This window comes from Camellia sinensis, chromosome 4 (genome assembly GCF_055761805.1).
Source record: "Camellia sinensis isolate YWXY chromosome 4, ASM5576180v1, whole genome shotgun sequence".
NCBI classification, from domain to species: domain Eukaryota; kingdom Viridiplantae; phylum Streptophyta; class Magnoliopsida; order Ericales; family Theaceae; genus Camellia; species Camellia sinensis.
The window spans coordinates 222,042,671-222,068,253 of record NC_138964.1 but is presented as its reverse complement, the minus strand read 5'-3'; positions in this window follow the sequence as shown (position 1 = coordinate 222,068,253).

Genomic DNA, 25,583 nt, shown 5'->3' with positions numbered 1-25,583 from the left:
GATTTCCTGAATTGGAATAACTCGATGATTGTGAGTTTTAAGCCCACTTTGCGAAGTGGCGAAGTCATGTTTTAAGCCCACTTGAGAGTGGCAAATCCGCGCTTTAGCCTACTTGCGAGTAGCACTTTCAAACCATTTTTGAAAACAAACACGAGTTGTTTTGTTCCAATTCTCGTGATTGAGTCTATACTTGTATGTGTGTGCCACATAATAAAGTTAGCTAATAATTAGAAAAAGAACACATGGTTTATAAATCAACATATCATGCTTAGTAGAGGCCGATCCTTTGATCGGGTGAGCGGAGGTGCTCATTTTAGGACCTTCCCCTCCCGTACCCAAGTTCCCGAGCCGAGGCAACTTTGGTGATGACAGACACGTGGCCTTTGGCACGAGTCAGGGTTTCCTAAATTTCCCAAAATAAAATATTTAAGTGGCGATTCTGTAATCTGGCAAAGCGGTCCATGTTTGACACTTTTTATTCAAACTCGATTTTCCAAAACTATTTGCCAGATTTAGACTCTTTGATGTTTATCAGTCTCACATTGCACTTTGTGAGATTAGATTCAGAACCGTGACAAGAGTCCGAACTGTAGTAAGAACAATTCGCGCCTTCTCCGAAAGGGGGGCGCGAGAAGAAAGTCGGGTCTACAATATGCTCTTGTTCCGATTTATTTGGCTAGTTTACTATGTGATGCACACAAGTATAGACTAATTTGCAAAAATTGGAACATTTTGATTTCGTTTCTATTTTTGAAAATTGTTTGTGAATGTGCCACTTGAAAAAGTGGGCTCAAATGCACATTAATCAAATTATCCCAAGTTAAGGAATTAGCCTTCAACCACAGGCATTCAAACTGTTATATCATTTAAGCACTTAGCCTCATGGTAATCATGATTTACATGGCAACACTAACACATTCATGCAATATGCTAAAACAATAAAAGCTCACTTAGTACTCTAAGGCAAGCCAAAAAGATGAAAGAGTTAGAAACATGCATGATCCTAACTAATGCAATATGACTAATGCATCACATACAAAATACACTTACTAGGCTCGGCTACTAATATGGCATATGAATCAATTTGATAGCATGTGGTAAAGCACGTATTCAAAGAAGTGCTAACTAATAATGCAAGTTAGAATGATGCGTCGAGCTTAATGCATGCAAGACAAATGGATGCAAACATGAGAAATGCTAAAAGAAACATGATGTTCTAAGCTACCCATTATAAGCAGGTAAATAAAAGGGAGAAAGATGTGGGGTTGGAAGACATACACATTATTACAATTGTGCCCTCGCGTAGGAGGGTTGGAATAAACTAACTAGCTAACTAATTACTACGAATTAACTAACTATTACAAACCAAATGAAATACACTGACTATGCTAGCTAATTATTACAAAATCACAATTAATTAACTATTCTAGCTAATTAATTATAAATTGGAACTAACTAATTAATTACACTAATTAATTAATTACAAATTAACAACACATTTATAATCCAAAAGAAATAGCTAAGCTAACTACTTTAACTACTCAGCCTTGGAAAATGAGGAATGCTTATGCGTGCACTCAGATTTTCTACCCGAAGAAAAGCCCACTGTTCTACTACAAGAATGCCTCTGTTGCACAATTGGAAAATTGCACTGACTTTTCACCTTAGCCTCTGCTCTATTTTGTGCCAAAAAGGTACTGCTTGGTTTGACAAAAGTGGCCGGCAGGCTAGAAGTGGTGGCCGGCCAGCCACTAAAAGTAGCCTGCTGTCTAATAAAAGTAATTGCTTGGTTCCTCCTATTGCAATAGAGAACAAACAGAGCACAAATAGAGCATGTTAAAGGACTGTCTTTCCCTCCCTGCCTCTCCTTATCATCAAACAGCTCAAAGGAAGGGTAAGCTTGATTCACAAGCCATCAATCGACACAATCTCATTGCGTGATGACTTATAAACCAAGGGACACAAGTTCAATAAATACACAAGTAAAGACTAAGAAAACCTCCTCCCCATCATGGATTGATCAAGGGAAGTGTTGACCTTGGAAACTTGAACCATTTCATCACTAGCAAGTATGAAACAACCCAATTTTCCATGTGTTCAATTAACGTTCAATTGAATACCGAATTGCTTTATTATCTTGCATCACTTTTAGTCCCAATTTTATAAATTCATTTTAATTACCATCAATTCCTTAGTCAATTAAGTCCAATGATGAGCTTTAAGTCCTCTAATGGAAAGAAGAAACAAACCAAAAGTTGTTTCGGGCATGAGAGAGACATCATTTCGTTGGTAATAAACCCCGAAAGGGATTAAACCATTAAACATAATACCTCAATCTCAAGCTTAAACAAGCAATTGGTTTGAAACAACTTTCAAAGGAAATGAAAAAGTTAAGAAATGAGAAAGGTTACAGAGATGCTTAGAGGTGAACACAATTATAGAAAGCAGGAAATAAATAAGGCCTAAACCACCAAACCTATGAGGACCATTACACTACAAGCATACTATATAAAGCATAAATGAAGTAAACACACTAAAATTGTCCTAAAAAACCTAAAAAATAGTGCTGAAATTAATATGGAAAAGCTTGAAAAAGCTAGCTAAAATAATGAGAAAATTAAACTAGTAAACAAGCACAAGAAAGGGAGGCTAACCTCTCCATTTTTGGGACTTCAAAACATGATTTTAGCGTCTGAAAAACTCTGAAAATCAGTGGTAAAAATCTCAAAAAAAGTTGATGAGAAGATGGGAAACACAAGGGCAAAGACCTAAGAAGCAAGGTTCAAAGACGGGTGGTCAACCCCTCTACCTTTAATGGCCTTAAACCACAAGTTTTAGCACAAAAATATAGGTAAGAAATAGCCCAAAAAAATAGCAAGAAAAGATGGAAAAGATATGGTACAAACGAACTAGCATGTATACCTCTTGAAGAGGAATAATCATTTGAATCACAAACCACTAATTTCACACTTTCAAGTGCCTCAAGAGCTAAAATTCAAGCTCAAATCACCTCAGCAAAGAACTCTCTAGGTTTGGCTTAGAGTGTATAGGCAAAGGTTGAGGAAGTTACAAGAGAGAGAGAGAGAGAATTGTAGAGAGAGAAATATTTTTTAGCTCCCAAATATTCTAACCCTTAAACAATGAGAGAGGGCCATATATATATAGAAAAACATGAGACTAACTCGGAAATATCTAAATAGACACATGTGGGCTAGTGCATGCATCTGTGGAAACAACTGGCACAGCTGGCAAAAATATATGAAATTTTACACAAGTAGCCAATAGGCCACTAATAGTGGGTTTCAACTCAAAAAAGTGGGTTTCAAGCCAAAAAAATGGGTTTGCAGGTCCCATGATGCTCAAGCCTGAACAACTACTGGTTCGTCCAAAACAAGACACAAGGTTTGTGGGTTTTGGGGTTTTTTGAAGCTCAAAACTGAGGTTTCTTGCTGAGGACATCGAGCATTTGACAAGCATACACATTCATCATTGAGTGATCAATCAGTGGCGCCCAAGTCTTAAGGGCAGTCAAAAATGAGATGTCTACAGGGGATTTACGATTTTGCAAATGGATATTCTATTTTGGTTTTGTTTTTGTTCAAGAGTTCTATGTTTATACTAGCTTGCATGTGTGCACACATAGTAGCAAGGTAGGTAAGTACAAGGTTAGGTGGGTTTGTGATTTGAGACTTCTCTCTTATTGCCAAAATACTTCTAGCTTTTACCAAGTCAAATGACTATGAATGGGAAAAAAAAAATGTCCTAAGATTCAACAAGGAAACTTGACTCAGGCAATTATGTTTATTCACTAAAAGAATTACCTGGAAACAACAAGCCTTATAGAAATTGGAATTTAGAAACGTATTGTATGAACGATTACTAGATTGGTCCTATATGTTTGCTTTGTTTAGTACTAGCTGAGAAAAAGGGAATGTGAACTATAATTACAGCTTCCAATTTCTGACAAATAGTTTTATTTATTTTTTTAATTAAACTTTTGAAAGAACTTAATGTACTCCCTTTAAAATCTACTTTCAAATGTTACATAAACAAATCCTCCAAAACTAACACCAGGGCATTCCTTATCAAAGACTTCCATCAAACTAGAAAGGAGATAAACATTACTCATTACATTACTCAAGTGACCGGCGGACACAAGGAGTGGCTAGGGTTAACCATGGCCCCTAGGATCATTTCAAAAATCATAATTAAGTATATTTATTTGCTTTGAAGTCTATAATTTTCTCTTAAGTCTCCAAGCTATGATTTGTCTTCACATTTATATTAAAAATCATTTTACTAGCTTCAAGTGCCATTTACTAACTCACATCTTCATTTGTTGTTGTCTTTTCCCATAGGTCCTCAATTTCTTGTTCTTCTGATACAAGCAAAGGTATAATTTTTTGTAGTTCCCATGAGCTACTAGCAGGTGTGTTTTTTACTCTTTTATGTATATATAGTGTTCTCATTAGGGAGCTATATTATGTAAAGCACTGCCGGGTGTGCTAAAAATCTTTTTTGTTTGTAATTGATGCCAAAGCACTAGCACGAGTGTGCTAAAATTTGTTAATTTGATTTTAGTTGATAACAGAGTACTGGAGAGTGTGCTTTATTTCTTTGTTTGCTTTTAATTGGTAGTAACACATTGCCGTGGGTCCTCAATTTCTTATCCTTTTGATACAAGCAAAAGTATAATTTTTTTTAGTTCCCATGAGCTACTAGCGGGTGTGCTTTTTACTCTTTTATGTATATATAATGTTCTCATTAGGGAGCTATATTGTGCATAGCACTGCCCGGTGTGCTAAAATCCTTTTTACTTTTTGATTGATGCTAGAGCACTGGCACGAGTGTGTTAAAATTTGTTAATTTGATTTTAGTTGATAGCAGAGTACTCGTCGAGTAGTGTTGTGAAAAGGTGCACCTAGGTTCAAGGCGTAGTGAGGCACAACATTTGTACTTACAAGTACCCAAGGCAAGGCGACTTGAAAAAGGCGTGCGCCTTATACGCGACTTGTCAGGTGAGAAAAAGTGCAAGTTGCATACCTAGGCGCGACTTTTGTTTTTGGATCTCTGAATTAATCTAATGGCTCAAATCGTGCATTGAAAGGCTCGAATTACAGAGGATTATAACTCTGAGCTGTAAGCAAGAGTACCCAATCCCAAATTGATCAAAATTCCCTAATCTCCATTCGTATTTGCTCAAAAGCTTGTTATCTCTCTCTCTCTCCCCCCTTCAGCTCGTTTGGGATCAAGTAAGTTCTTCTCTTCTTCTTCTTCTTCTTCTTCTTCTTCTTCTTCGACTATGCTCTCTATTTTTTTCTTCGACTTTAAGTCTCGACTCTCTCTTCTTCTTCTTCTTCTTCTTCTTCTTCTTCTTCTTTGCTCTCTATTTTTTTCCTGTTTCTTCGACTCAGTCTCTGTCTCTCTCTCTCTCTCTCTCTCTCTCTCTCTCTCTCTCTCTCTCTCTCTTTTTCCTGCTAAACATAGTTCTTCTTCTTCTTCTTTGTTGTTTGCTGCTGGGCTGGGTTTTTTTTTCCTATGTTTTTTTTCTTTTCTCTTGCTTCTCTGTTTTCTTTTTTGCTTCATACATGGAATAATGCAAAAATGAGAATAGCAGTAGTTTGTATAAGCAAACACATCTTCTTCTTCTTCTTTGTCTTCGTCTTCTGTCTCTCTATTTTTTTATTATTTTTATTTTTTTTGGCTTCTCTTCTACGCTTTGTGTGTTTATTATTATTATTTTTTTTTGGAATTATGTCATTGTCTTTGTTTTGAGTCTCTGTTAGAAAGAAAGAAAGAAAAAATAAAGAAGTTACAAATAATTAATTCATGACATCACACATTACATTATGAATCATTAGTCTATGTTAATTTATCTATTTTTTACTAAGACTTTGTGCTCCTTGCTTCTACGCCTTGCTTTATGCCTTGTGCCTTGGTGCGCCTTGAGCGTTTAAAAACACTGTTGCCAAGTATGCTTATTTATTTGTTTTATTTTAATTTATAGTATAGCACTGGTGGGTGTGCTTATTTATTTGTCTTTTCTAATTAATAGATAGCATAAATTGGTTGGTGTGCTTATATTCATTGTTTTCTTTTAATTGCTAGTAGAACATAGGCTGGTGTGGTTATATTATTACAAGGACACTTCAACAAATTGTAGAGTACTGATGGGTGTGGAGTAGCATGATATTTATCTAAAGAATAATATAGATAACGAAATTGTGGGATTTTGCACAGCCAAGAAACCCTCTTCCCCCATTTCATTGCCTTCTAAATTGTTGGTCCTAGCCCTCGACAATTCCTCCATTCTTGGTCCATTATTGAAGGATAAAATCTTTCATACATACACCTAGCTTAAACACTTGAATCAGATGATTTGAAGCGGACTTTTTAGAGACGACGAACCTTAACAAGAAAAGGACTATTTTTTATTTTTTTTGTCCTTTATATAGGACTTTATAATTATGAGGAGGCTTTGAAAGTATTATAGTTTTTTTCCCTTCATATAAGACTTTATAATTATGTGGAGGTTTTGAAAGTACCATATTTTTTGTTGTCCTTTTAATAAGAAAAGGAAGCTAGGAGGGGTTTATAGTCAAATTTCCCTTAATTTTTTATCTTGGAATCATAAATCATAACAAATAATAAATATATAAAATTATCTATTATGTGCATGTCCCCACATGTCGTGTCTGACATTTTTTAAAAATTATCGTGTGCATGTCCTATTCATGTCGTGCCACATGTCCGTGATTTTTTGGTAGGAAGAGGCAGTGGTTGTATTGCTAGTGGTTATCATGATACTGATATGCCATGATAATCTTCTATAGGTGTCAATCATAGTAATATTGATTAATTATTCTCTCTAAAAAGCTATTTGGATTTGGTCCTAGCGACCTTACTTCTTGTTGTTCAACCTTGTCTTTGCCCTTGGTTGTCTTACCCTTGGTGGCCTTGACCTTGGGGTGGCTTTAAACTTCCTTCGCTTTGCCTTTTGACCTTGTCCTTGTGGTGGCCTTGGATTTCCTTGGGCTTGGATGTGTTGTCCTTGGCTTGCCTTTGCCTTAGATTGCCTTTGTGTTGTCTGGCCGTGGTGTGCTACAATTTGTTCATTTGCTTTTGTTGGATAGTAAAGCATTTGTTAAAACTTCATTATGTATAGGTCTAGAATATTCATTTGTGATCCACGCTTTACTTGATGATTCCAAGATATGGTCTATGCTTCACTTTTGGCTTTGGATCTTGATTTTCTATTCCAGTTGCTTGATATCTTGGTATGGGATCAAATGAGTTTGGATAATATATACATACGCATCTAATATGACTTAATAGTACTTTCTTTCAGGTACAAAATTTTAATAGGAATTCTTTTAATAGTACTTTATGTTGTGTTTGTAAAAGGAATGCAAATTTTGGGTATGGTATAATGCCCCACACAGCCACACTAGAATCAAGAAGCTTTTTAATTCCTATAAAGACTCTTCAATTGCTTGGTCTAACCTTTGGTTATGTTTACAGGCCTTCATGATTTGTGGGTATTAGATCTTTGCTCAAATGTGTTTGTCTACTTTGTTTTATCTCATACCTTTCGATTTGAGTTTTGAACCCTTGCTTTAGGAAATCAAAGGAAGCTACCAAGGAGAGTTACTAATTTTAAAGAGGGGTTAAAGAGAAAAAATAATAGTTGGCTAAGGTTGGTGGTGTGTTTTCCTATACCTAATATGAATCTTCTCCTTGATATTTGGCTTTTTTTTCTTCTTTTTTTTTTTACTGGTTTTGGATCCTAGAACTTTGTTGTCGTTTGCTCTGAAACTGAACACTTAACCAAATGCTTTTAAAATTAAAGACAGTCTCTTACAAGAAATTCTTCTAATTACATCTGGTCACGATATGGTAAGATATTGAGGTAGATTTTTATTCCATTTGCTATTTTAATTATATTTGATTGTCATTCACAAACCATCTCCCTGTAATGTGAATGCATAATGTAGAATTGTCTTTGATATTATTAAACTGTTGACTCACAAGAAAAAAAAAATAGCTTTTTTAAGTTCAAGTGTGAAATCTTGACTCGCAAGTGATGTAGAATGGAATTTTGACTCATGAGTTTAATTTGGAGAAGCATTTGTTGAAGCTTATTTCATTTCTTCTTTGTTTTGTTTTTTCTTATTTGATTTTTTTTTTTTTGGCACTTCTTTTATTTAGTAAAAAAAGGATCAATAGTGATAAGTGACTAGACCTTTCTTTTGTTAATTTTTTTTTTCCCTTATCAAATGCAGGTCTTAAAAATCCCTCCATTGATTTGTGGTCTGGGTTTCTTAAAGTTCTTGATTTGATTTCTCTAATAACAGTTTGAGTGGTATGCTTCACCAATGTTTAGGAAACTTCAGCAATAGTCTCTCGGTGTTGAATTTACGAATGAATAGCTTTCATGGCACCTTTACTGCAACATTGGCGATAGGCAGGACGCTGAGGAATTTTAACTTGAATGACAACCAGGTTGAAGGACATGTTTTGTGATCTTTGCTCAATTGTGGACATTAGGAAGATCTTGGAAGAAACAAGATAAATGATACATTCCCCTACTTGTTGGAAACTCTTCTAGAGTTGCAGGTTCTTGTCTTTAAATTTAATAGGTTTCATGATCACATAGACACCTTTAAGACAAAGAGCAAACTTCATTTCCCTAAGTTGAGGATTATCGACATATCTTATAATGAGTTTACTGGCCTTTTGTCAACCAATTATATCTCACGATTTGAAGTTATGATGAACATGGATGAACATGAATTGAAATTGAAATACATGGGTGATATTTATTATAAGGATTATGTGCTGGTGATTTTAAAAGGACATGAGATTGAATATTCAAGAATCTTAATAGTCATCTCAATCATTGATTTATCAAACAACAAATTTATAGGAGAGATTCCAAAATCCATTAGGACGCTTAATTCACTTTAGGTCTTAACTTATCTCATAACAACCTTAAAGGCCATACCCCAATTTCAGTTGGAAACTTGAGCAACCTTGAATCATTGGACCTTTCCTCAAACCAGCTTGTTGGGGAGATTCCTTAGCAACTAACAAGTTTGATGTTTCTTGTGGTACTAAACCTTTCATATAACCAACTAGTGAGACAAATTCCTCAAGGGAGACAGTTTAATTCATTTGGAAAAGATTCATATAATGGGAACTGGGATTTATGTGGATTCCCCTTATCAATGAAATGTAAGGAGCTACAACCACTGCCACCTCCACCAATGCTCCACCAAGATGAGAATTCAAACAGGTCAAGCGGATTTAGCTGGAAAGTTGTAGTGATGGGGTATGGATGCAGATTTGTGTTTGGAATGGTTATAGGATATCTTATTTTCGTAACTCGAAAACCAGAATGGCTTATGAAAACTATTGAAGGAAAACAGTATAAGAAAGTGAAGATGTCCAAGAAGGGTGCCCACTAATGCAATGAAAGAAGAAATCCGCAAAAACAAATGGGGTCATTTAGGTAAGTAATTTATCTTTGAAGCTGTACTTTGTTGTTTTATGGTTTCTAATGTATATGCTATATTTGAGTTACTGATGTTTTATTTCAGCACTAGATCCATTCTATTAAGTAGCACAATAAAGCAATGGTATCCAGATGAGAGAACTTTGTCGTACAATTTTGGAATCAAAATCTCCACCATGTTCGACATTAATATCCAAAACAACAATTGTGGTCCTTGAGGCTCGATCACGGTTGAAGGGCGAATAGAAGATGTGATGTTACTGTTGTGACTACAACAAGAGCAATACGGATGATAATCTTGATGTTTTTTTTTTCATTTTTTTTTCAATGGATGAATTAATTGAAAATTAATGAATGTGATGTTCTGTTGTTGAAGATCGAATGTAATGAGTGATGAAGAATTGTAGAGATAAAATGGGAGAAGAAAGAGAAATTCTCTTTTAAATACAAAAAATTCAAATTTCAAGTTTTGGGAGGAAATTTGGAAAGTTAAAAAGGCAACTTTCAGTGTTTACGTTTTATTTTTGGAATAGAGTGTTAATGTCTGTTAACGTTCTTTGAACTAGTCAAACGTTTGTGAACGTGGCATACTCTCTGACATTATACTTGCGTGGCACTCTCTTATTGGAATGGAGCACCACCTGGCAGTGGTGAGGTGGTGCTCCCAGAGTAACCAATAATTTTTCAAGAGCCAGAGGCTTGACCTTGTATTGGTTGGATGACTTGGAAATATTCTTCTCTTTCATCCCACCAACCCAAGGTTAGTTTGTCTCCCATTTCTCTAGCAATTTAAATATCAAAATGTTCCATTCACTCTTACTTTCTAATACCAACTCCAAATATTTCTACACTTATGACCAACCTTGATGACTTGATTTGGGATCACTAGAATTAACGCGTAAAATATATTGGGCAAATTATTTGGACCACTAATCTTTGCATTTTGATTTCTATATTATTTTGGTCTATGTAAATTTTTTAGTAATAAATATGATTATCAATTTTTTCATAAAATGAATCGTGATTCATAAGACTTACTTTTAATATAATACCCTAATAAAATTATTTTTCAAACTTTGAGACAACAAAAAATGATGAATCTTAAACCTATGCTTTTGTTCAATAGAAAAGCTAAACATTCTCAAAATGTTCCATTACTTGATTTGTAAATAGCCTGAGCATTACTAACTTTTAGTTGATTCATGCAAATTAGTAGTCTTTATATTTTTAATTTTACATCATTTTTGTTTTATAATTTCAATGGACTCAATTTTGCTTTAAAGTTATGACTTTATCTCAATTTAATCCAATTAATTATAACTTTTATTTATTTTTAATAAAAAATGGGCACATGAGCGGCATGTGTCATGGTTTCATAGGCCAAAAATTGTAAACTTATTGAATTCAATGAGTTAACCTCAACCAATTCAGTAATATTTTTTCTTTCAAGAACCCTAATCAGTGTTATTAATTGAACCATATTAACACAAAATCTAAAATTAAGAATTTGAAATTGGACTAATTGAAATTACTCAAACTCAAAATGACACAAGTAACTGTAGACACCCCATTTTTGACCGTTCTCAAGACTTGGACGTCACCTTTTGAACACTTGGTGATCATCCATGTTCGTGTTCGTCTTGAGTTCTCGGAGGTTTCGGTCGCGCACCTTGCCTCAGGACCTCTCGACTTGTTTGTTTTGCGCTTGTTTGTACACCAAACACTTGTGTTTTTGCTTCTGAGGGCAGGGAATGGCTTGTTGGCCTTCTCCACACCTCACCGGCCTTGGCTTGAGGCCACCGGCTCTGTTTTCTTGCTACCGGCCAAATATTTTGGTTGGTCAGCAATGTTTTTGGTCGGCCGGCCATTTTTGTTGGTCAATCAGCCATATTTTCTAGCCGACCCCTTTCCATCTACTTTTGGCAGATATTTTATGCCAGCTATCACAACTGGCATCCACTTTACCCCCCCTCCATACACGTTAGAAGCTTGAGGATTTGAACCTCTATAAAGAGGGAGCCCCTCCTCCCTCCTCCAGGTTCAGAGGATTAGGGTTAGGAAGTTTATATCTATCTATCTCTATAATTCCTTCTCTTTGCCTTTGTGTGTGTGATTTGTGCCCTAAACTGACTTTTGTTCACATTATTGCACACAAACATCTAGTGTTACACCATCCTTGGTTGCTGAGGCTCTAAGGAGTTGTTGTTAGGATTCTTGGGCTGGTTTTGATCCAAGGAAGGTGCTGGAGTGGTGTTCTTGAAGTGGTTCTTCAAGGGTGAGAAACTACCCTCTTTATTCCCCATTTTTGCACAAGCTTTTAACCTATCTTGCATATTGTTTTAAGCTTCGACTATAACTGATAAAAGTTCTGATTTTGTGTGCTTTAGGCCATCCATTTTGGCCATTGTTTTGGTTTTTGCATGATCTCTCTACCATTGAAATCCAGAGGATTTTCAGTGGTGGAGAGGTGGTTTTGAGGTCCCAAATAGGAGAGGGTTATCCCCTCTCCGTGTTGTCTTTGATGCTTGCATAAATGGCTTGGGTTGTAGCATGTTTGCCTAGCTTGTTTTAGCACCATTTCAGTATATATTAGGCTTTGTTTTGCCATAATATAGCACTGTTTTAAGTTGGTTTAGACATGCCATGTATGCTCCATACACTTGTCTTGTAATCCCATGTTTTGGCCTTAAACATGCGTCATGTTGTAACATGTGTTTTTAGCATCATTTTGGCTTGGCTTCAAGGAGTTTTTATCCATGTTTTGGTATGCTTAAGGTCTGATTTTGGTTGTTTGAGTCATCCATGACTTGCTTTGTGTAGCTACCATGCAATCTAGCTTGAAGGCTTTGAATTTGGAAACCCCTAGCATGCATTACTTGGCTTATTTCAGTGATTTGGAGTCACTTACCATGTCATTTCAGTCCATATGGCATGCTTGTTTACTTACATTTGATGCTCCTTTAATGCTTTAAAGAGTTGTAGTTTTATGCTCCATGTTTGGACCATTGTGTATGCCATCATGTGTAGGCCATTTAGATGCCATGGGTTTTTGGTCTTGATTAGACCTACCTTGGGACTATTTTAGGTCCCCATGGCCCTTTGGGGTTTGCTTCATATAGTCTTGGTTCGAGTCCCGTGGCTAGTTTCCAAATTTTGGGCTTGGTTGCATGCTTTGCTTGATTTGTTTAGTTGGTTTGGCACCATTTCTAATATGATTTTAGAGCTTACAATGTATGTCATTTGTCCATGTTCATCCTCTTTTAAGTGTTCTTAAAAGTCCCCTTTTTATGCTTAAAGTGATGGGCCATTAGCATGCATGTTTGTATGTGGTTTTGTCCCTTATCCCTTAGCATTTTGGCCATTGTTTTGGACCTATTAGAGAGCTGTCCTTCTTGGTGTAAGTCCATCCTTTGCATGTTGTCGCATGCTCACCTTGTATGTTGTTGCATACTTTGCTCATCGCGTGTCGTTGCATGCTTAAGTTGCATTTTGCATCCTTGTTAGCTTGCATCTTGTCATGCATTTGATATGTTGATTACATGCTTGCATGTTTGCATGCTTGTTCACATGCTTGAGTTGTTTGCATGCTTAGGTTGCATAGCATTGTGTGTGCATTGCCTTGCCTCTTGATCACACATGATAGAGGTTAAGGTTCCTTATGTGTTTTGTGCATTTCATTTGATATTGAATTGCATGCTTGACTTTTTTTGGGCCATCATGCATTGAAATGCGTGATTGATGGCCCGAGGGTCGAGAACCATGCTCCTCTAAGTCTCAAACATGCTGAGGAGGGTGGTAGTGCATAAATTGCTTTGAAAATGCATCGCCATGTTCTGTCTATCCTCTGTTGCAGCAAACCAGTGTTCTGCAGGAGGAAATGGCCGGTCGGCAACTTTCAGTGCCGGCCGACTACCAAAATAGTTCTGGTGATCCCATTTTTTGTCGATGACCATAACTCCATGGCCGGTGTTGTTTTCTCTTGGTCGGTGACATCCCACTATGCTCAGGGAGTGGTTCTGAAGTTTGCTTGGGACTTGTGAAGTTTTCAGAAGTACAGATCAGTGTAAACAGAGGCAGGATGAGTATGGCAATGGATTTCCGAGTGAAGTCGAGCATTCATGCATTTGTCCCTCTTCCCGAGGCTTCTTTACTGCTTTCTTAGCTTAATTAATCTGTTTAATTAGTTAAGTGTTGTGTAAAATTTAGTTAGCTTGTTAGTTAATTAATTTGTATTATTTTTTCAGACCCTCCGTCGAGAGGGCGAATTGTGTAATAAGCGTGTATGTGTGTGATGCATGTCTTCCAACCTCTAATTCTTTCTCCCATTTACTTAACCACTTACAATGGTTAGTTCTAGGGCACGTTTCAATTAGCATCCTTATGCTATGCATGTTTGCATCATTCATCAGTATTGTACGCACTAGGCTCGGCGTATCATACTAACTGCATTGTATTTAAATTCCAAGTTGAATACATGTGTTGAATTGTCACATCTCATATGCCATTTTAGATTAGCCGAGTCTATTCTAGTTGCATTTTGCCTACGATGCATTAGCCATCTTAATATGGATTTGGATTATACATTTGATTACTAACACATTGCATGCGCTTCCGAGTGTGCTTTACTTACATGTGTATACTTTTCCTCACCTTCACACATTGTACACATTGTCACGTGTACTTTACTTATATGTGTTTGTGCCTTCATAGCATTGTTATGCTTGTTTCGAATCGCATTGTTATGCACACACTCGGGTTGCGTTGTTATGCACCCCTTCCACCCGCATTGTCATGCACCCTCTCACTCGCGTTGTCACGCACTTTTCACTTGCGTTGCTATGCATGTATCTAACGATATTGTACCTGTTAAGTTCTCTTTCTTTTTCAGGCAGGATATTGTATGTACTGTTCATTTGAGACTGGCACGACCAGACGAACCGAACTGGAACAATATTGTATGTACGGTTCATTTGAAGCTGGCACGACCAGACAAACCGCACTGGTATTGTATTCTCTGCGTCAAACGTAGCGAGAATTACATAATTCTCTTACATCCTTTCTGCATTGTAATGTAGTTTGGTTTTTGGCTTGCTTAAAACTGTTGCATTTATTGTATGTATTTGCTTCGTTACAGCTTTCTTTGCATAATCATAAGTTATGTTTGACTTTGTGCATTGTTCTTGCATCTTGCCCCTGCCTACAGGCACATATCTTGCAATCTTGCATGCTTGCCTAAGTCTTCAGCCTTGTCAAATATGGGTCGTCTCTAGGCTTTGACATTCACTCCCATCATTGCTATGACTTTCGAGTTCTGTCAAAGAGGGGCAACTGTAGACACCCCATTTTTGACCGTCCTCAAGACTTGGACGTCACCGTTTGAACACTCGATGATCATCCATGTTCGTGTTCGTCTTGAGTTTTCAAAGGTTTCGGTAGCGCGCCTTGCCTCAGGACCTCTCGACTTATTTGTTTTGTACTTGGTTGTACACCAAACACTTGTGTTTTTGCTTCTGAGGGCAGGGAATGGCTTGTTGGCCATCCTCACACTTCACTGGCCTTGGTTTGAGGCCACCGGCTCTGTTTTCTTGCTACCGGCCAAATATTTTGGTCGGTCAGCAATGTTTTTGGTCGGCCGGCCATTTTTGTTGGTCAATCGGCCACATTTTCTAGCCAACCCCTTTCCATCTGCTTTTGGTAGATATTTTATGCCAGCTGTTACAGCTGGCATCCACTTTACCCCCCCTCCATACACGTGTGTGGAGGGATTTGCCTCTTGCTTAGCTTCTCATAGAAGCTTGAGGAATTAAACCTCTATAAAGAGGGAGCCCCTCCTCCCTCCTCCAGGTTCAGAGAATTAGGGTTAGGAAGTTTATATCTATCTATCTCTATAATTCCTTCTCTTTGCCTTTGCGTGTGTATTTTGTGCCCTAAAGTGACTTTTGTTCACATTATTGCACACAAACACCTAGTGTTACACCATCCTTGGTTGCTAAGGCTCTAAGGAGTTGTTGTTAGGGTTCTTGGGCTAGTTTTGATCCAAGGAAGGTGCTGGAGTGGTGTTCTTGAAGAGGTTCTTCAAAGGTGAGAAACTACCCTCTTTATTCTCCATTTTTGCACAAGCTTTTAGCCTATCTTGCATTTGTTTTTATGCTTAACTTATAACTGATAAAAGTTCTATTTTTGAGTGCTTAAAATAGTTGTTTAAGATCACTTTGGTGTTTGGGGTTGTTTACCCCCTCTTAGGCCTTGTTTGGCCTCTTTTTTGTGCCTTTTTGGTGAGCTTCGGGACCACCTTGTATTGGTGGTCATCCCCTCTCCTTGTTGTCTTCAATACTTGCCATATTTGCCTCATATGTGAGAACCTTTGTTAAGTTAATGTTGACCATGTCTTAGCTGGTATTTGTGGTTGTCTTGCCATGATATAGCATTGTTTTAAGTTGGTTTAGACATGCCATGTATGCCTCATACACTTGTATTGTAATCCCATGTTTTGGCCTTAACATGCATCATGTTGTAACATGTGTTTTTAGCATGATTTTGGCTCAACTTTGTGAAGCTTTTGGCCTTGTCTTGCCATGCTAAAGCTTTGATTTTGGTTATTTTGGCCATGCTTGACTTGCTTTGTATAGCTACTATGCAATCTAGCTTGTAAGCTTTGAATGTCCAAGTTGCTAGCATGCTCTATGTGGGTCATTTCATTGGTTTGGCATCATTTAGAATGTTATTTCAGTCCATATGGCATGCTTGTTTACTTACATTTGATGCTCCTTTAATGCTTTAAAGAGTTGTTGTTTTATGCTCCACGTTTGGACCATTGTGTATGCCATCATGTGTAGGCCATTTAGATGCCATCTAACTGGGTTTTGGGTCATGATTAGACCTACCTTGGGACTGTTTTAGGTCCCCATGGCCCTTTGGGGTTTGCTTCATATAGTCTTGGTTCGAGTCCCGTGGCTAGTTTTCAAATTTTAGGCTTGGTTGCATGCTTTGCTTGATTTGTTTAGTTGGTTTGGCATCATTTCTAATATGATTTCAGAGCTTACAATGTATGCCATTTGTCCATGTTCATCCTCTTTTAAGTGTTCTTAAAAGTCCCCTTTTTATGCTTAAAGTAATGGGCCATTAGCATGCATGTTTGTATGTGGTTTTGTCCCTTATCCCTTAGCATTTTGGCCATTGTTTTGGACCTATTAGAGAGCTATCCTTCTTGGTGTAAGTCCATCCTTTGCATGTTGTCGCATGCTCACCTTGTATGTTGTTGCATACTTTGCTCATCGCGTGTCGTTGCATGCTTAAGTTGCATTTTGCATCCTTGTTAGCTTGCATCTTGTCATGCATTTGATATGTTGATTACATGCTTGCATGCTTGCATGCTTGTTCACATGCTTGAGTTGTTTGCATGCTTGTTTGCATGCTTAGGTTGCATAGCATTGTGTGTGCATTTCCTTGCCTCTTGATCACACATGATAGAGGTTAAGGTCCCTTATGTGTTTTGTGCATTTCATTTGATATTGAATTGCACGCTTGACTTTTTTTGGGCCATCATGCATTGAAATGCGTGATTGATGGCCCGAGGGTCGAGAACCATGCTCCTCTAAGTCTCAAACATGCTGAGGAGGGTGGTAGTGTATAAATTGCTTTGAAAATGCATCGCCATGTTCTGTCTGTCCTCTCTTGCAGCAAACCAGTGTTCTGCAGGAGGAAATGACCGGTCGGCAACTTTCAGTGCCGGTCGACTACCAAAATAGTGCTACTGATCCCATTTTTTGTCAATGACCATAACTCCATGGCCGGTGTTGTTTTCTCTTGGTCGGTGACATCCCACTGTGCTCAGGGAGTGATTCTAAAGCTTTCTTGGGACTTGTGAAGTTTTTAGAAGTGCAGATCAGTGTAAACAGAGGCAGGATGAGTATGGTAATGGATTTTCGAGCGAAGCCGAGCACTCATGCATCTGTCCCTCTTCCCGAGGCTTCTTTACTGCTTTCTTAGCTTAATTAATCTGTTTAATTAGTTAAGCGTTGTGTATTATTTAGTTATCTTGTTAGTTAATTAATTTGTATTATTCTTTCGGTCCCTCCCTCGAGGGGGCGCAATTGTGTAATAAGCGTGCGTGTATATGATGCATGTCTTCCAACCTCCAATTCTTTCTCCCTTTTACTTAATCGCTTACAATGGTTAGTTCTAGGGCACGTTTCAATTAGCATCCTTATGCTATGCATGTTCGCATCATTCATCAGTATTGCATGCACCGGGCTCGGCGCATCATACTAACTGCATTGTATTTAAATTCCAAGTTGAATACATGTGTTAAAATTGTCACATCTCATATGCCATTTTAGATTAGCTGAGCCTATTCTAGTTGCATTTTGCCTGCGATGCATTAGCCATCTTAACATGGATTTGGATCATACATTTGATTACTAACATATTCCTTGTTTTGGCTCGGAGTACACTGTGAGTATTTATGCTTTAGCATCTTACATGAGTGTGAGTTTTGCCATGATAGCATGCTTACCATGAGGCTCTGTGCTTATGTGATATAACTACCTGAACGCCTGTGGGTGAAGGTTGGGTTGCTTGAATTGGAATAATTCATTGAAATCCGTGTTTTAGCCTACTTGCGAGTAGCAAACTTCAAACCATTTCCAAACAAACGGAAATGCGATGCTTTGTTCCAAATTAGGCGATCTGGTCTATACTTGTGTGTTGTGTGCATCACATAGTAAATTCTAGCTAATTAACCGGAATAAGGACACATAATGTTTTCAAAACTAGATATCATGGTTAGTAGAGGCCGATCTTTGATCGGGCGAGCGGGGGTGCTCACGAAGTGACCTTCCCCAATCATACCCAAGTTCCCGAGCCGAGGCAACTTTGGTGATGACGGACACGTGGCCTTAGGCAACGAGTCAGGGTTTCCTAAATTTCTCCAAAATAAAATATTTAGGTGGCGACTCTGTATCTGGCAAAGCAGTCCATGTTTGGCACTTCTTTCTTAAAAATCTATTTTCCAAAACGATTTGCCGGATTTGGACTCTTTGGTGATTATGAGTCTTGCATTTCATATTGCGAGATCAGATTAAGAACCGTGACATATTGAGTCCGAACTGTGGAAAAGCATAAGCCCACGAGGGCGCGTCCACAGCGTACCTTCTTTATTTGATATTATTCACTGGACTTTCGCTCACGCTCATTCGTGTGCATGTAGGTGAGCAAAGAGATGCCCAAACCCAGCCCCGATGAAGTCTGTGAAAAATGTCAAGTTTTGGAGAGTCAGCCCTAAATGTCTCACGCATGAGACTTACTTTCGCCTCTTTTGATCACTTGCTGTAATCTCGTTGTGTTGGCGAAATGTTGGATTATCTTTGTATATAAGTTTGGTTAGGCTGACTAAGACTTGAATGATCCTGTTGTGTAAAGCTTATAAGTTAACTTTCCTTGGTGTGAGTTATTAATGTATGTTTGTGAAATGTTATGACGTGCCATGTCAGCACAGCTCTATGGACAAAAGTTTAAAATTTGCTTCCATTTGGCCCTTTTACTCTGTTAAAATATATCGGATTTGGTTTAAGGCCGTAGGTAATCTCATGGTTACTGGCCGGTTATGTCCTTAACCCATGGAGGCGGGTTCGGGTCATGACATCATGCCTAATGGTCTTAGCCTTCTCTTGAGGGTTTCTACTAACCAAAAGCATGAGGCTTCTTTCATGCTCAAGGTGCTTGTGGCTGAGGCCATCTTTCCTTAGAGGACTTGCACATTGGACTTAACCAATTAAGGAATGGATTGGTAATGTAATGAGTAAACAAGAATTAAGCCATGTAAAGCGTGCCAAGATAACATATGTACTTGCATTGCATGTGTTTGGATCGGATGTTAATCCAAACACAAGAAATATGGGGCGTTTTATACTTGAAATGATTAAACGTGTCACATTTCTTGGTCGCTAACACCCTTGATCAAGCATGATAGGGTGGAGGCTCTTTGTGTGTTGTTTGTGCATTCATAAACATGGTATAAGCTTGGTTCTTGGCCACCATGCATTGAAAATGCTTGGTTGGTGGCTTGAGAGCCAAGTGCCACGCTCCTTTGAGCTTGAGACATTATTGGGAGAGTGGCAGTTCCTACATTGTCTTGCAAACACATTGATGTGCCTCTATTGTTCTCTGTTGCAACAAAACCAAAAGCCTACAGAAGCAACTAGCCGACCAGCCAGTTTTACTAGCCGGTCAGCCACTAGCCCACCAGTAGATTCCTGTTTTAAGGTAAAGGTAGTCTAGAGGTTGGCACAATTTTCAGAGATCAAGGCAAGTGCAAACAGAGGCAATTGACAGCATGGTAATGGATTTTCGAGCGAACCGAGCATGCATCTTCAACCTCTTGGAACAGAGCTGAGGCAGTATGATTTGTAATTAGCTTTACTTGTTAGTTAGCTTAAATTGGTAATTTAATTAATTAGTTTGTTCATTAATTTAGTGTTGTAATAATTAGTAAGTAGTTTACTAGTTATTCGTTTTGTTGTGTAATAATTAGTCTAATTAGCTTAAATTAGATTAGTTAAGTAGCTTAGCTTAGCGTAGCTAGTTAGCTTAGCTTAGATTAGCTTAGCTAATTCATTCGGACCCTCCGTCGAGAGGGCAAATGTTGTAATAAGTGTGCGTGTGAGTGTGAATGTCTTCCAACTCCATGTCTTTCTCCCTTTTATTTATCCGCTTTCAGTGGTTAGATTAGGGCATATTTTTTATTAGCATACCTTATGCTTGCATGCGTGCATCATTCATTTGTCTTGCATCCACCGGGCTCAGCGCATCATACAAACGGCATTGTATTTCAATATATATTTGAATACGTGTTTCAAAGCATGTTATCAAATTATTGCATTTCATATGCCATCTTAGATAGCCAAGCCTATTTAGTTGCATTTTTGCATGTGTTGCATTAGGCATTTCATATAGTTAGGATCATGCATGATTTCTAACTAGTTTTCTGTTTTGGCTTGGAGTACTCTGTGAGTATTTAAGCTTTAGCATACTTGCATGAGTGTGAGTGTTGTCATGATAGCATGTTTGCCATGAGGCTACTTGCTTAATTGCTAAACTGCATGAATGCTTGTGGATGAAGGCTTCATTACTTGAATTGAAACAATTCATCAAAAAGTGAGTTTTAAGCCCACTTGGAGTGGCAAATCATCATGTTTTCAAGCCCACTTGAGGGTGGCAAATCCGTATTTCTAAGCCCACTTGCGAGTAGCACTTTCAAACCATTTTCAAAAATAAACATGAATTGTTTTGTTCCAATTTAGGCGATCTAGTCTATACTTGTATGTTGTGCGCATCACGTAGTAAGTTAGTTAGATTAATAACTGGAATAAGAACACATGTGTTTATAAAACAACATATCATGCTAGTAGAGGCCGATCCTTTGATCGGGCGAGCGGGGGTGCTCATTTCAGGACATTCCCCTCTCGTACCCAAGTTCCCGAGCTGAGGCAACTTTGGTGATGACGAACACGTGGCCTTAGGCACGAGTCAGGGTTTCCTAAATTTCTCAAAAATAAAACATTTAGGTGGCGACTCTGTAACCTGGCAAAGCAGTCTATGTTTGGCACTTTTTCATTCAAAATTGATTTTCCAAAACCAATTGCCAGATTTGGACTCTTTGGTGTTTATTAGTCTCACATTGCACTTTGTGAGATTAGATTCAGAACCGTGACAGGAGTTCGAACTGTAGCAGGACCCAATTCGCCCCTTTTCCGAAAGAGGGGCGCGCGGAGAGAGTTCGGGCGATCTACAACTGCCCATCTAATTTCCTATTGGTTAATGGAAAACCATTTCTAATAGCTTTAGGACCACTGGAATTAAAGACAGATTTTTATTTGTAAAGTTAGAAGTCAGGATGGCTAATGATGCATAAAATTACATAGTTGTCGTGCTTGACAGGCTGGAGCGCTCCACCACCACCATAGTAAGACTTAGAATTGTGTATAAGAATGAATAATAATACATTTATTCCTTCTCCGTCTATCATCAAACTACTATCCTTTTTACTCTCCTTTTCATATCTCTCTAAATCCTCTTACCTATAAGAAAACAAAATGAGTTGGCTTATGTTTCTTCATCAATTTCTTCTACTATTTCTATTGTCTTCTTCTTCTTCTTCTTCTTCTTCTTCTTCACGCCATACCTTCCTTGAGGACTAGAGATTTAAACTTCTCCAATTTAAAACAACATTTACCATAACTACTAATGCCTCTTTAGGTTGTGAATCTAATTCTCATCCTAAATGGTGTTCTGGAATGAGAGTAGTGATTGCTGCTCATGGGAGGGGGTCACGTGCGACTGGTCGAATGGTCATGTGATTGGACTTGACCTCAATTGCAACCACCTTCAAGGCACCATCCAACCCAACAGCACCCTCTTCCACATTCGTCACCTCCAAAGCCTCAATCTTGTCTTCAATGACTTCAATTTCTCTAGAATTTCACCTAATTTTGGCTCGTTTGCAAGTTTGACCCATCTCAACCTCTCTTACTTTAATTTTAAAGGCCAAATTCCTTCAAAAATCTGCCATCTATCCAAATTGATTTCCCTAGATCTCTCTTATTTTAATTATTATTATTATCCTCCTCAAGGGAGACTTGAACAACACACTTTCAATATGATCCTTCGAAACCTAACCCAATTAAGAGAACTGCACCTTGATTGGTTGAATATCTCTTCACCTTTACCTCATGCTTTGCTAAATCTATCTTCTTTGACATCTCTTTATTTTGTTCATTGTCAACTGCGTAGGAAATTCTCATAAAACATTTTTCACTTTCCAAACCTACGAGAGCTCTATGTATGGGGAAATTCGGAACTCAGAGGAAACTTCCATACTTCAATGTGACTAGTTCCCTGTAGTTTCTTTATCTCTCCAACATAAGTTTTTCTGGCCAATCACCTAAATCAATCAGCAATCTTAAAGCCTTGAATAGTTTGTACCTCTTTAACTACAACCTTTCAGGGTCCATTCCAGCTTCTCTTTGAAACCTTACACAAATCACCAATTTAGCCTTCTGGTCTAATAATTTCAGTAGTCAAATCCCCTCATCAATTTCAAACCTTACAAAGCTTAATGGCTTGTATCTTTCCATAAACAAATTGACAGGACAAATACCGGATTCCCTTGGAAACATAAGCCAACCAATTTCTCTCTATGTGAGTCATAACTCACTCAATGGGACAATACCATCTTCATTGTTTGCCCTGCCTTCACTAGTTAATATAAGATTGAGTAACAATAAGCTACAGGGACCAATTCCATGATTAGTTTATGAACTCCAGAACCTAACATACTTGTGGCTTTCATCAAATAACTTAAGTGGTGTAGTGGATCTAGATAAGCCTCTAAAGCTTAAAAATCTGATCATTCTTGATCTCTCATATAATGGTCTCTCATTGAGCATCAACAACAGTGTCAACTCCACGTTGACCAACTTTGACACTATAAGATTAGCTTCTTGCAACTTCAGCGAATTCCCAAACTTCTTAAGAGAGCAAGCCAGATTACATTCTCTTGACCTTTCAAACAACAAAATTCACGGTGAAGTTCCAAAATGGTTATTCAATGTGAGGAAAGATTCATTGTATAATTTAAATCTTTCTCATAATTTCCTTACAAGTTTAGAGCATCTTCCATGGCAAAATCTACAATATATTGACCTGCACTCCAACTTACTCCAAGGACCACTCCCTTTTCCACCTAATACCACAAATGTTTTCTCTATCTCAAACAATAAATTGACTAGAGAAATCCCTACATTGATTTGCAATCTAAGTTATCTTCTAGTTCTTGATCTATCTAACAATAGTTTGAGTGGCTAGATTCCACAATGTTTAGGAAACTTGAGCCATAGTCTAGCAGTGCTGAATTTAGGGATCAATAGATTTTGTGGCACATTTACTGCAACATTTACCAAAGGCAACATGCTAAGGAATCTTAACTTGAATGGCAACCAAATTGAAAGACAAGTTCCACAATCTTTGCTCAATATTAGACACTTGGAAGTTCTAGATCTTAGAAAAAAAAACAAGATAAATGATACATTCCTTCACTAGTTGGGAACTCTTCGAAACTTGCAGGTTCTTGTCTTGAGATTTAATAGGTTTCATGATCACATAGGCACCTCCAAGACCAAAGGAAAACATTCTTTTCCTAAGTTAAGAATTATTGACATATCTTGCAATGAGTTCACTGGCCTTTTCCCAACAAATTATATCAAACAATTTGGAGCTATGATCAATGTCAGTGAACATGAAACGAAATTGAAATACATGGGTGACAACTATTATCAAGATTTTGTGGCGGTGGTGATTAAAGGATATGAGATTGAATTATCAAGAATCTTAATAGTCTTATCAATCATTGATTTATCAAGTAACAAATTCCAAGGAGAGATTCTGAAATCCATTGAGAAGCTTAATTCGCTTCGAGGTCTTAACTTATCTCATAACAACCTTACAGGCCATATCCCAACTTCACTTGGAAATTTGAAAAACCTTGAATCATTGGACCTTTCCTCAAACAAGCTTGTTGGGGAGATTCCTCAGCAATTGACAAGTTTGATGTTTCTTGAGGTACTAAACCTTTTAGACAACCAACTAGCAGGACCAATTCCTCAAGGGAGGCAGCTTTAAAATGATTCATACAGTGGGAACTTGGCTTTATATGGAATCCCCCTATCAAAGAAATGTAAGGAACTACAGGCACTACCGCCTCTACCAACATTCCAACAAGACGAGAATTTGGACAAGTCATGTGGATTTAGCTAGCAAGTTGTAGTGATGGGATATGGATGTGGCTTTGTATTTGGAATGGTTATTGGATATCTTATGTTTCTAACTCGAAATCCCGAATGGCTGATGAAAATTGTTGAAGGAAAACAATATAAGAAGGTGAAAAGGTCCAAGAAGAGTGCCCACTGATGCTGTAAAGGAAGAAATCGGCAAAAACAAGTGGCGTCATTCAGGTAAGTAGAATTTATATTTGAAGCATTACTTTGTTGAATTATCTTTTATGGTTTATATGTATATGCTATTATTGAGTTGCTAATGTTTTTATTTAAAAGCTAGATATGTTCCATTAAATAGCACAATAAAGCAATGGTGTCCACTTGAAGAGGTGTCTCATGTAGCTGTTGCATTTGAGTCCATGTGCATCTGGATAGCAGCTATACAAGATCACTTCAAAAGATTTTACCCTTGTTGTTGTATTGAGTTCTAAAGCTTTGTTAAGTTGTTTAGTTTTCTTAAAGCAAGAGTTAAATAAGAGTTGCATATCATGACTCTTTCTTGTTTCTTTTCTCGCATCATGTGGCAACCTTTAAAGATTTGCACGTTTTGTATGTAGTTATTTTTAAATTGGATTTTAGTCAAACTTGGCCTTGCTAAGTTTTTAACTTTAAAATGCAATCTTAAAAGTTACAACTCAAACCATTCCCCTTGTTTCATTCTTAATCATTTTTTAATGACAAAATTGTTGGCTACTTGATAGAGAATTTGCATTGAAAATCATGATGTGTTACTCCTTTTTAAAATGTTGCCAAGTTTGCTTTTTGGGAGGTAAAAAGCATTCTCAATTCAATGGCGACTAAGGGATCACACTAGAGATATTGTCTAGCACTTCTTTCTATTGAGACGTGGGAATTTCGTGATTAATTATAGTAGGAAAATGGCGATTTTGAGAGTATTGATTGAAAATGTTGTTCATAAGCAAGAATAGAATCATGGGAATACAATCAACAGTGGGGTTTACTTTTTTCAATTACGATAGTTTGGTGTACTATATTGTTGTATTTTCTCTACCAACTCTCCCTAATACAATAAACTATTAACTGAATGATTATTATAAACATTAAAAAAGAAGATGGCAGTTATTTGTAAGTCAACTAATCTTAATGTGTCTTGTTGTTCCCTTCAGTTGCTGCCTATAGGCGGAACTCCTCCAGTTTGGATGTCCGAATTCCACAACCAATCTGAATATTCAAACTAGACGTTTAGTTTAGTACATGCAATAGATGTTTGTCACATT